Here is a 13,726-nt window from a genome sequence, read left to right as displayed (position 1 = left end):
CACAGACTCACAGAATCACAGAAACACAAAATCATAGAATCACAGAAACACAGAATCATAGAATCACAGAATCACAGAATCATAGAATCACAGAATCATAGAATCACAGAAACACAGAATCACAGAATCACAGAAACACAGAAACACAGAATCACAGATAGGCAAGGGTTGGAAGTGACCTGTAGAGATCATCAGTCCAACCCCCCTTGCCAAGCAGGGTCACTGTCCTTGTAGGATAGGTGCTCCAGCCCTCTGATCATCTTTGTGACCCTTCTCTGGACCCTCTCCAACAGATCCACATCGTACTTGTGCTGGGAGCTCCAGAGCTGGGCACAGTACTCCTGGTGGGGCTCTCCTTTCCTGACAGGTAATGTGCATTGAGAAAGCGTATAAATGGTGGTGGCTCCTGAAAGAGATCTTACTTCATGACAAAATTGTCTGCTGTTGGTGCTGGGCAGTTCCGTGTCAGTGCCTGCACATTGCAAGGAGGCTTTCAGAAAAGCAGGAGCTGTATGGTCTCTGCCTGGTGATCTGAATAAGTGCATTTAAATAATCAAACAGCAGCAGCTGGCAACTAGAAAAAAAGAAAATGCAGTCTGATAGCACCTGTCAGAGAGTGAGAGCTGGGGACAACACAGCATTTTGTCTCTTCGTGAGAGATCATTTCATGCAGACTGCTCTTCTTTCAGCCTTCTGATGTGCCAGCTGCAAGGGGCAAGGTTGTGACCTCTTCATTTTCTTAGCAGAGCTGACTGGCAGCAAAGGGCACACCAACACCTACGAAGATCCACCCTGTGTTGTCCTCTGACATTCAGAACCTTTTGTTACATTTTCAGATCTTTTCTTTGACTTCCCACTTGTTCTTAGAGCTCAGTCTGGAAAGCACATTTGTGTATGGGATGTTTTGTTAAAGCAGAGGTTGGCTGCAGAGTGCAGATATCATGGCACACTCCCATCCATGTTTTTACTTTGAAACTGCACTCAGGCCCAGAGAGATCCCTGGTTTCTGTACTTGGCTGCAGAGCCAAGTCTTTAGCTGAATGTGGCTTCCAGTAGAAGTTTGTCTGCTTCTGACAGCTAAAGTTCAACCTGCCTGGAGAATTCTAAAACCAGACATTTACAGGGAGGTAATGAAAAATACTGGGCTGGGGAGGGTCAAATCCTTCTGATAAGTGAAGCTAGCTGAAATTGCTTACAGTGAAGACAGCTGCAGGAGCAAATACTGGGTTAGGTACCAGCTCCAGCTTTTAAAGACTTCCCCACCTATGCTGTGCTGGGCTACAGCAACAAGAGCATCACCAGCAGAGATGAAGAAGTCATTGTCCCACTCTGCTCAGACCACACCTGGAGCATGTAGTTTAGGTCCCCACTACATAGTGTCCAGAAAAGAGCCATGAGAATGATAGAGCATTGGCAGCCCTGCCAGGTGAGGAAAGGCTGAGGATGCTGGGGGTGTTCAGCCTGCAGAAGAGAAGCCTTAGGGCAGACCATAGCACCATGGAGCAGTGCATAAAGGGTGGCTGCCAGCAGGATGGAGACTCCCTTTTTGCAAGGAGTCCCATGGAAAAGACCAGGGGTGATGGGGACAAGTTACTGCTGGGGAGATTCCCATTGGACTCCAGAAGGACATGTTTCCCCATGAGAACAGTCAGACACTGGAATCATCTCCCAAGGGAAGCAGTGAATTCCCCTACACTGGGCAGGTTTAAGATTCATCCTAACAGGGCACTGAGCCAGCTCATTTCAACTCCACTCTTGCCTAGAAAGACTGGACCAGAAAATCCTTGGGGTCCCTTCCAACCTGGCTTTCTGTGGCCCTGTTGCTCCTAGGATTACCCAAAGCAGCTGCTGGTGCAGGTATGTCTCCATGAGGTACTCCAACTGAAACACCTCTGACATGGTTCCATTTCAGTGATGGAAAACTTGCTATTTGAACATCCCATTCCACAACTTATTTGGAGTCAAGTACACAAATCCAATGACTTCCTGGCTTTTTAGGCCTAGTTTTAAATGTGTAGCATATCACAAGCAATGAAATTCATTATTGCAAAGGATTATTTAGAGATCTGATGAGACTCAGAGCTCTGAGAATGTGTGAATTTCAAAGTATAAGGCACCAAATTAGTTCTGGTCAGGAAAATATTCCTTACTATGTTATCACATCTTTATGGGGACTGTAGATAAGATCTGTGCCTTTCTCAGAAGCTTATGAGACAAGATATCAGAGGCTCCACATTGTTTGCTTTATTAGTCATTCTTTTTGGATATATATTTTTTTCCACTAAAGTATTTCAGCTACTCAACCAAACAAGAAGATAATATTCCACTTGGAAAGGTTTGCTTTGTTTAGGTAGACCACGCCTCCTTCTGCCAGCTAAAAGGCATCCTTTTGCCCCATGAAGAATGCAATTACATAGAGATAAAATACAAGATGCTGGTCTTGATTAAGAAGAGCTAGGTAATTTTGGAGTGAGTCTGTGGCTATAGTGTTAGCAGCAAGCAGCTCAGTCTCTGGCATAGCAGCACATATGGTATAGCATGCCCCCCCACTGTTCTGAGGCGCCCTGGTAGACAGCCATATGTGCTGACAAAAGTCTCTGGTTGTTCAGGGCCTAGTTGAGATTGACTGGCTGCTTTTTTTCTCCAAACATCCTTGATTTACTGATTTACATCTAAATTAGAACTTTTCGTGCTCAGGTTTAAAATGCTACAGCATGTATAACTTCAGCCTGAAATACCAACTTCATGTCTAGCAGACAAACACAAGTAGCTCCTTGATGCTCAGGAGCTATGAAGAAAGGTTTCTATTCTGCTACTGCAACCTACGCATTATTAATTTCATTACCTAAACCTTTTCCCACTTTACTCCCTACAAGGATACACCTCTTGATGTGGCTTTCTTCATGGTTGTAGCACTCCAGCCCTCACTTCACTGAATCAATAGAATCACAGAATCAAAGAGTCATAGAATGGTTCAGGTTGGAAGGGGCCTCAGAGCTCACCTGCTCCAACCGCCCCACCATGGGCAGGGACACCTCTCAGCTAGACTCAGCTGCTCAAGACCTCATCCAGACTGGCCTTCAACACTCCCAGGCAGGAGGCAGACACAGCCTCCCTGGGCAGCCCATTCCAGAGTCTCATCACCTTCATACTGAAGAACTTTCCAAGGTTCAGTCTAACCCTTCTCTCCCTCAGCTTCAAACCATTCCCCTTTCTATCACCAGACAGCTTCAAGAAAAGTTCCTCTGCAGCCTTCCTGCAGGATCCCTTCAAGTACTGGCAGGCAGCTGCTAGGTCCCCCTGGAGTCTTCTCCAGGCTGAATACCCCCAGCTCCCTCAGCCTGTCCTCATAGCAGAGCTGCTCCAGCCCTTGGATCATCTTTGTGGCCTCCTCTGCACTGATTCCAGCAGCTCTGTGTCCTTATGCTGGGGACACCAGACCTGGAGGCAGGATTGGAGTTGAAGTCTCAGCAGAGCAGAGTCAAGGGGCAGAATCCCCTCTCTTGCCCTGCTACCCACACTGCTCTGTATGCAGCCTAAGATACAATTTGCCTTCTGGGCTGCATTTCACCTCTTCTCCTTTAGTATCCAGCTTACACACACACTCTGTGAGTTCTCTGTGGTTTGAAGGGTGGAAACATCCCACAGGAAATGTATGTAAAGTGAAGCAGTTATGGGACAACAAATAATGCATCTTTTGTGAGTCAGCTTTGGCTGCTCCTAATAAAACAGGTGTAGAAGAGAGCTCACCACAATGAAAAGGATATTGTAGGATATGTGCTTAAAATAAAAGTTATAGCATAGGAATAGATACTAAAAATAAGGCTGGACTGGAAGGGGATTTTACAATGGCAATTTAGAGTGAGAGCAGTATTAAATCTTCACAGAATCCTAGAATGGCTTAGTTTGGAAGGGACCTTAGAGATCCTCTACTCCAACCCCTCTGCCATGGGCAGAGATGCCTCTCACCTAGACTCAGATGCTTAAGGTCTCATCCAGCCTGGCCTTGAACACCCCCAGACAGGAGGCAGCCACAGCCTCCCTGGGCAGCCTGTGCCAGAGTCTCAGCACCCTCCTACTGAAGAACTTCTTCCCCAGCTCCAGTCTAACCCTGCTCTGCCTCAGCTTCAAACCATTCCCCCTTGGCCTGTCTCAGACACTCTCATGAACAGTCCCTCTGTAGTCTTTCTGTAGGATCCCTTCAGATACTGGAAGGCAGCCCTAAGGTCCCCCTGGAGTCTTCCCTTCTCCAGGCTGAGCACCCTCAGCTCCCTCAGCCTGTCCTCATAACAGAGGTGCTCCAGCCCTCTGTTTGGAGGGCTTCCAAATCTTGGAACATCTGCAATGAAATCTTTGCTATACTGTCTTTAATGGGAATTAAAAGGCAGGAAGATTGAAATATCAGTTAACCCCAAAGTAGGTAATTTTCCTTCTTTGACATAAGAATTCCTTTGCTAAAGGAGCTGAGATGGTTTCCTATAGGCTTTAGTAAAGAGCCTAACTTAGCACCTCCTGATGTTGTGTGAGACAATTAGCACAATACCTGTGAAGCACAGAAGGAGTGGACTCAGAAAGCAGAGTTTGCAGAGTTGTCTGTCAGCATGGAATCATCCCTGGGCAGTGTGTCCCTGATGGCTTTCCTTATAACTACATCTCTCTCCTCAGTGACCTACGGTAAATACAAAATCAGCACTAATAAAAGCTGCAGATGAGGTGAGGGCTGCCAGAATGGTGACCAACAGTGAATGGAGAGGAGGCAGCACCATCTGGGGCAGCTGGTGGACTTGTCTAGTCAGAGTCTCACTGGATGGAGCAAGTTGCAGCCTGGATGTGTTCCTGTGTGACCTACTTTAGGTGACCCTGCTTGCCGGGGGGGTTGGACTCAATGATTTCCAGAAGGCTCTTCCAACCCCTACTGCTCTGTGTTACACATGGAGGAAACCAAACAAAACCAGTGCCAGCTCTTTCCCATGATGGAAGCATGAATTTTATGATTTTACCATTTTATTCAAAAAGAGAATTGGTGTCATCAAGAGACCAAACTACTATGTCATTACCACAGGAGAGGACATCGGTGCAGGCTAGCTTTATTCTGCCAAAGCCCCCTCACATGTTCTATAGAGACAGATACAGGATCAGTTGCACAGGATTTGGCCACTACACAGCAGGTGCAGGAGTCAAACAAGGTGGCATCACTCAATGGAGCATCCAAAAGGAGGCTGCAGTGAGGTGGGGGTTGGGCTCTTCTGCCTTCTATCAGGTGACAGGATGAGGGGAAATGTCCTGAAATTATGCCAGGGGAGGGTTAGGTTGGAAATGAGGAAACATTTGTTTGGAAATGAGGAAACATTTGTTTGCTGCAAGAGTTGTCAGGGACTGGAACAGGCTGCCCAGGGAGGTGATGGAGTCCCCATCCCTGGAGGTGTTCAGGAAATGTGTGGCCATAGCACCTGGGGACTTGGTTTAGTGGCCATGGTGGTGTTGGGTTGACAGTTGGACTTAGTGATCTTAGAGACCTCTTCCACACAAAACAATTCTCTGATTCTGTGATTCCCATCACTGCTACCATTAACACACACTTTTAAATCTGTCTCTGGGTGAGTCTGTTGAGCCCAAACCAGGAAAACTACATCTTAATAGGACCAAACTCTTTTACAAAATGACAAATTCTATCCCTTTTCCATTCAGAGGATGAGCAATACGCTTGTAAAGAGCCATCCCTGCCTTGGCACTCATTTGTCAGACATTTCCACAGAGCATTTTATAGAGTGCAATCATTTTGTCATGTTTTCATAGTAGCAATGTGGCTCAGAGCAAAGATTTTTGTGGAATGGAGAGGGCAATGTGAATGAGGGGCAAAAAATGGCAGAGCATTGAGCACCTTGATTAATACAAGAAGGTCTAAAGCTCTGGAACAGCCTCTTAAAATTGTGCAGAGTTCAGTGCTTCTCAGCATTCCCTCCAAGAGACAAAATGCAAATAGGCTATGAGAAAGCAAACACAGCCCAGGTTCTTGACATGTCCAAGCAAATAAATACACTGGTAACATCCCTGAAAATATTCAAGGTACATTTAGAATCTCCTTTTTTCCCTCAGCTCCCATTTCATTCTCCTTCCTCATTCTCCAAAATAAAACAGAGGAAGAAAGGAGCTCTTTTCCAGGCTAAGCAGCCCCAGGTCCCTCAGCCTCTCCTCACACAAGCGATGCTCCAGTCGCCTCAGCATCTTTGTGGCCCTCCCTTGGACTCTCTCCAGGACTTCCCTGCCCTTCTTGAAACAGGGAGCCCAGGGCTAGAAACGATCCTCCAGCTGTGGCCTCACCAGGACAGAGCAGAGGGGGAGGACAATCTCTCTTGTCCTGCTGGCCACACTCTTCTTAGTGCACTCCAGGATTCCTTTGGCCTTCCTGGCCACAAAGATACATTGCTGGCTCATGGTCAGCCTGCTGTCCACCAGGACTCCCAGGTCCTTCTCCCCAGAGCTGCTCTCCAGCAGGTCAGCCCCCAACCTGTACTGATACATGGGGTGGTTCTTTCCCAGGTGATTGTTTTCACTCAACTGAAAAGAATGGCCTTGAGCAGATGAGAGAAACAGTAAAACTACAAATTCCAGACTGCTCCGATTTCTTTGACTTAATGTCTAGCATTGCAGAAAATTTTGAAGTCCGGGACTGGAAAAATAGATTCTTCTGACATTTCTTTCTGTGAATTAGCATAAGCAAGTTTAGTTTTATGAAGAAGCAAAGAAAGCATTGCTTAAAGCCACCAGCACCTCCTGACTGTCTCGTGGGCATGTCTGGCATAGAGATATAATCTAAAACCAGATTCTAAAATTAGCACTTTTCTGGTCACTCAGTTTTGTCTCACAGTTTTACATGAAATGTTATGGATAATTTGAATGCAGAATTTGGTTTTATTCTAATGGTTTATTTGAGGTTTATATTGAGAGAGGAGATTCTGCCACTTCAGTCTGCTCGGGGGAGACCTCACCTGAGGTACTGCATCCAGCTCTGAGGCCCTTGTGTCGGTGTGAGCTGAAATTCCCCCCCCCACCGACAATAACCAGGCTAGCTCAGTCTGGAAGCAAATGAAGGCTGTATTTACAAGCAGATGAAATGCAATGAATATGTACAAATACACAAAATTCACAACACTTACAAATATATACAATCAACAGAAAAACACAACCAAGCTCCCTTTGCTTCATCATCCATGTGGGGTCTCAAGAGGTCTGCCAGAGTTTTAAGGCTAACCTTCTCTTCCTCACCAGAAGGATCTTTCTTAACAGAGGGACCCTGAGTAGAAGGACCCTCATCTCCATCTGCGCCATCTCCTGCAGCATCTGCATCTCCTCCTGCAGCTCCTTTGCGCTTTCTGCTTACAGTGGCCACCAAATTTACTGGATTGGCTTTCACATTCACAGCAGAGTTGGAGGGAGTAGAGGAATTTTGTGCAGGGTTAGCAGGAGCAGAGGGAGTCTGTGCAGGGTTGGCAGGAGGTGTGCTTTGAGATCCTGCAGACACTGCTGCGTCCGTCTGGGCAGCAGAGGGATGAGGAGGAGACTGTGCCTCGTTAATGGCGTCTGCCTGCACAGCTATGTCTGTCTGCGCAGCCATTTCTCTCTGTGTAACTATGTCTGTCTGCACAACCATTTCTCTCTGTGTAACCATGTCTGTCTGCGCATCCATTTCTCTCTGTGTAACTATGTCTGTCTGCGCATCCATTTCTCTCTGTGCAACTGTGTCTGTTTGTGTACCCCTGTCTGCCCGTGTACCCCTCTCTGCCTGTGTAATCGAGTCTGTCTGTGTCGCCGAGTCTGTCTGTGTAACTATGTCTGCCTGTGTACCCGAGTCTGTTATCTCAGATTCTGGCAAAGGTCCCGCAGCTACTGCTGCTGGCTCTGAGTCAAAACTATCGGCAGCTTTCTCACAAACCTGAACTGTGATTTCCTGGTCACCGTAATCAGAAACCAATTCCGAACCTCTCTGAGCTTTTCTATGTTTCCTCTTACATCTACGCAGGTCGGAAGAGTGAGTAGCTTTACGTCTTTCTTGACACAGTGCTATCAGCAGCCATATGATTATTCCAAGAAACAACAAAATTAAGGCTAGCACAAGATATCTAGGGTACCACTGGTTCCAAAGACCCTCTGTAGTTGTAAGAGGAGTAACAAACTCAAATGTGTCTGCTAGCAGATTCATAGTTGAGTTACCATATCTTCTAAGCCCAATAAGACCACAACAGAATTCAACAGCATTCAGTAACTTGTTCTTAACCCAAAGAAACGACTTATATGCCACATATCTCACAATCTTGTCTATCATGCAGGAAACAGCCCATCTGTAAACAATCACACTGATAACAGAGGAAATAAAATTACTCAAAATCCAAAACAGCTTCATTTTGCTTCCTAATCTGAGCAGGAATAAATCATACAAGCAATTGAGCCCCACGTTGGATGCCAAAAATAAAAAGTGTGTCGGTGTGAGCTGAAATTCCCCCCCCACCGACAATAACCAGGCTAGCTCAGTCTGGAAGCAAATGAAGGCTGTATTTACAAGCAGATGAAATGCAATGAATATGTACAAATACACAAAATTCACAACACTTACAAATATATACAATCAACAGAAAAACACAACCAAGCTCCCTTTGCTTCCCCCCCCCAAGGGGACCCTCCCAAAGGGGCCTCCCTCTCCCAGGAGCTTCCCCCCCAGACCCCCCTGGACAGAGAAGCAGAGTTAGTTAAGCAGAAAGTTGTTAACTTAGCTGCCAAGGTCAGTACGTGTTATCTTCAGCCAGAAGAGAAGAAGAAAACAGCAGCCAGACAGCCCAGCAACTGCCCCCACTGCCGAATGCAGAATGTGCAGAGTGCCTACTTTGTTTTGGGTAATAGTTCTTAAACATTTCTATCTATCCAATGGAAGTGTTTAGAACAATCGTTACTTTGCCTTCTTACACCCAATAGTGACTTATTTACATTCTTTCACTTTCTCTGTTCTGAACTTTGCAAGGAAAAATTAAAAAGACAGTTTCAAACCACCACAGCCCTCAACACAGGAAGGACATGGACTTGATGGAGCAGGTCCAGAGGAGGCCACAAAGATGATCAGGGGGTTGGAGCAGCTCTGTTACGAGGAGGTGGTTGAGGCTCTATCCCTGGAGATATCCAAGGTGAGGCTGGACAGGGCTCTGGGCAACCTAATCTAGTGGAGGATGTCCCTGCTGATTGCAGGAGAGTTGGACTGGATGAGCTTTGGAGGTGTCTTCCAACCCAAACCATACTACACTGGACCTCCTTTCAACACAGCCAGTGCCCAAGGGAGCAGGAAAACAGATAGAAAGAGGTGAAACATTTGTTCCCTACAATTTTTCCTTCGCTCCTTTCCATGTTTTTTTCCTTCTCAGAGCCATCACCTCGACACAATAGGCCAATCAACTGTACAGGGCTTTTGGGCAGAATCACAAAGAGGCTGATAGGGAATGCAATCAGCAAAGAATTAAATGAAGGTGTTTAATTAATGGCAATCAACGCAGCTTTGTTGACTGTCTCTTATCCGAGCAGTCTGATATTGCTTGTAGCTGGATTAACAGCATGGTTAATACAAGTAACTGGGAGGATATTTTAGATTCATGACATTCTGATAAAAAATAAGAATACACCAAATCAATGAGGCCTACTAATTAAAGCAAATTAAAAACCTGCCAAGTAATAGACTGCAACATGTATTTGTCTATGTAAATTACAAATCATCCAGTGAGGTGGTTTTAGCAGATTCTGCAGAGATCTGCTCTTGGCCTAATGTTCAGTGTCTTCATTAAACTGGGAGAAAATACAGGATCAGTCAGTGAGGTGGGTTCAGTCCCTACAGGAGTGAAGGACTGGAGGAACTTAAAACCTAAAATATCCTAAGTAGAAGACTATTCTAATAAATGGACTGGAAGGTCAGGGCCCATCTTGGCTGCAGTGTCCATGAGATTGTGGAGTTTCAAATCCTGGGAGAAGGACAACAAAGAGTAGATTCATAATCCTTGGGTTTTGGAGAACAGGCTTTGCCTTCACCTAGCAGCTTTTTGCAAGTATGATGGTTTGAAACTGTCTTTTTAATTTTTCCTTGCAAAGTTCAGAACAGAGAAAGTGAAAGAGTGTAAATAAGTCACTATTGGGTATAAGAAAGCAAAATACTGATTGTTCTAAACACTTCCATTGGATAGATAGAAATGTTTAAGAACTATTACCCAAAACAAAGTGGGGCACTCTGCACATTCTGCATTCTGCAGTTGGGGCAGTTGCTGGGCTGTCTGGCTGCTGTTTTCTTCTCTTCTGGCTGAAGATAACACACTGACCTTGGCAGCTAAGTTAACAACTTTCTGCTCTAACTAACTCTGCTCTCTGTCCAAGGGAGGTCTGGGGGGGAAGCTCCTGGGAGAGGGTGGCCCCTTTGGGAAGGGTCCCCTTTGGGGGGAAGCAAAGGGAGATTGGTTGTGCTTTTCTGTTCATTGTATATATTTGTAAATGTTGTGAATTTTGTATATTTGTACATACTCATTGCATTTCATCATAGGTTATAGATTCTGCTTTGTAAATACACCTTTCATTCGCTTCCAGACTGAGCTAGCCTGCTTATTGTCGGTGGGGGGGGGGGGGAATTTCAGCTCACACTGACACAGCAAGTTACAATGGGAAGCTGCCATGGAGGACACCAGGGCACAGGAGAGCTGGCTGAGCTTGTTCAGAGAATAAAAGCAGTCTGTTCTGATGTGTGGCAGAAGGTCAGCATGGATGAACAGGGAACTCCTGAGTGAACTCAAACACCAAAAGGAGGGACCTGAAATGAGGGAGGAGGAATGGACTTCCTGGGAGGAACATAGAGAGGATGCTCAGACATGCTGGGTGGAAAGCCAAAGTTCATCTAGGGCTGAGACCAGCAGGGAATGTGAAAAGCAAAATGAAAGGCTTGAGTCCATCAGCAGAAAATGAAGGCAGAGGAGAATTATTTCTGTGGGATTTAAATACATGAATCCCAGCTCTGGCAACTGATAGATGGATCTGGTGATTCCTAGGTGGATCTGGTGATTCCTAGGTGGGTCTGGCCCATTTGTTTCCACAAATGTTACAAGAATTACAAAGATACAGCATACAATATCTTGACTTCTGGAATATTTCTGTCTGTCTTTGGTCAAATGAAGAAATAAGCATAAAATAGAAAGTTCTGGCAGCAGTTTCCAGACCTGAAACCTGCCTACTAATACTGTAAATGGAGTCATAGAATCATCTTGGTTGGAAAAGACCTTCAAGTCCAGCCATTCTCCAACTCTACCAAGCTTGGTGCTAAACCATATCCCTCAGCACCACATCTCAATCCAGAGCTGACAGTAATCCGTAGGAGTCATGCAGTTTGCTGTTCAGAGGGAAATGAGGCAAAGAAACAGAGATTAAAGCACAGAGCCTTAGATATCCAACTTTTCCTTGATGAGACCTAAGGGATAGTTATTGCTATGAAAAGGCCCAAATGGACTAAAGTTAAAATGAGCTGATGAGCAAGGAAAGGCCTGGATCTAGGCAAGGACAGACTTTTCCTATTTTGGTGGAAATCAGCATCAGAAATTTCTATCCATTGTCCTTTTTCAGCCAGAGCTCTGCCACTTCCAGAGCAGCAGTGGAGAAGAACGTTCCCTTCTTGTTGGCTCAAGGAGAGAAAAGAGAAGAGATTTCTCTTCCCCACCTACAGCAGTAAATATAACATGAATGAAAAGGTGAATATTCAAGTAGCAGACCAAAGCAATTTCAGTAAGATAGGAAGAAAAAGAACATTTTAGAAATGACACAATGAAGGAGGAAGGGAGCAGTGAAACAAGAGAAATTATAGAAAAGTTGGGATCAGAGAATCATAGAATCACAGAATGGTCTGGGTTGGAAGGGACCTCCAAAGTTCATCCAGTTTCACCCCCTCTGCAGTCAGCAGGAACATCCTCCACTAGATCAAACCAGAGCCATGTCCAGCCTCACCTTGAAGATCTCCAGGGATGGAGCCTCAACCACCTCCCTGGGCAACCTGTACCAGTGTTCCACCACCCTCCTGCTGCACAACTTCTTCCTCACATCCAATCTCAAGCTGCTCTGCTCTACTTTGAAGCCATTGTCCCTGCTCCTGTCCCTACAGCCCTTTGCAAACAGTCTCTCTGCAGCCTTCTTTAGCCTCCTTCAGGTCCTGGCAGGCTGCTATTAGGTCTCCCCTCAGCCTCCTCTACTCCAGGCTGAACACCCCCAGCTCCCTCAGCCTGTCCTCCTAGCAGAGCTGCTCCAACCCCCTGAGCATTTTCATGGCCTCCTCTGGACCCTCTCCACCAGCTCCATGTCCTTGGTGTGCAGAGAATTCCAGAGCTGGACACAGCATTGCAGGTTAGGTGTCACTAGAGCATAGATGTTCAAGACCAAACCTGTCCTGGCCTGGCAGGCTCAGCAGGCAGCAGGCAGGCAGTATTGTTTTCTATTCATTTTCTGAAAAAAACCTCTTCAATTTTTGAAATTTAAAGGAATTTGTTGACAAAATGCATCCCCCAACTATCACAACAGAAATGGCAGTGGTGAAACTGTGCCAGGGGAGGTTTATGTTGGATATTAAGAAAAATGTCTTTGCTGCAAGAGTGGTCAGGGACTGGAACAGGCTGCCCAGGGAGGTGGTGGAGTCCCCATCCCTGGAGGTGTTCAAAAAATGTGTGGCCATGGCACCTGGGGACAGGGTTTAATGGCCTTGGTGGTGTCAGGTTGCTGGTTGGACTCAATGATCTTGAAGGTGTTTTCCAGCTGAAACAATTCTGTGATTCTACCATTCTGTGATTCTACATAGCTGGTCATGGTTACTGCTTTTTCACACTTAAATCTGTTAAGGGAGGGGTCCTGGAGCAGGCTCTGCTCAGGGACATCCCATGACAGGCCAAGGGGCACTGAGGACAAGCTGGAGCAGAGGAGATTCCAGGTGGACATAAGGAAAAACTTTGTCACTGTGAGGGTGCTGGAGCCCTGGAACAGGCTCCCCTGAGAGGTTGTGGAGTCTCTTCTCTGGAGACTTCCCAAACCCTCCTGGATGTGTTCCTGTGTGCCCTGCCCTGGGTGACCCTGCTCTGGCAGGTGAGTTGGACTGGATGATCTCTAGAGGTCCCTTCCAACCCCTTATGTTCTGTGATTCTGTGATCATACACCACAGCAGAAAAATAGTAAAACTGAAAAGAATTCCTGGGTAACAAATTCACCTGCATCTTCTAACAACCATGCAACACACTCTGCTTCATGGTTCCACCAGGGTCCAAGCCTGCACCTTTTGACTTTATCATTGCTAGGGGATTGTCCCAGAACCTGAACGTTTTGATTACTGAAATTCTTCTTTGAATTTCAAGCCTAGAATAAATTCATGCCACATTCTCTCCATCTAAGCTGTACTGCTGCCCCTTTCTTTAATAAGCTCTCCTTCTACATTGATCTTTATATTAATAGGCAGTGATCATATCTCCTTCCAGCTCTTGATGTAGGGCCCTGAGAGCCAACCTGCCATAGGCTCTCCATCCCCTAATTGGCCTGTTATTCGTTTTCAAAATGCTTTCAGGCTTGAGATCATCACTTGTGAAGAGAGATGCACAGGGCTGCTGAAAGCATCCTGCATGAGAACTCCACAAACTATTCCAAACTTGCATCCACAGGTCAGAGAATGCAAGGTGGGGGAGATTTT

The sequence above is a fragment of the Indicator indicator genome, chromosome 2 (genome assembly GCF_027791375.1).
Source record: "Indicator indicator isolate 239-I01 chromosome 2, UM_Iind_1.1, whole genome shotgun sequence".
NCBI lineage: Eukaryota > Metazoa > Chordata > Aves > Piciformes > Indicatoridae > Indicator > Indicator indicator.
Note: the sequence above shows the minus strand (reverse complement) of the source record.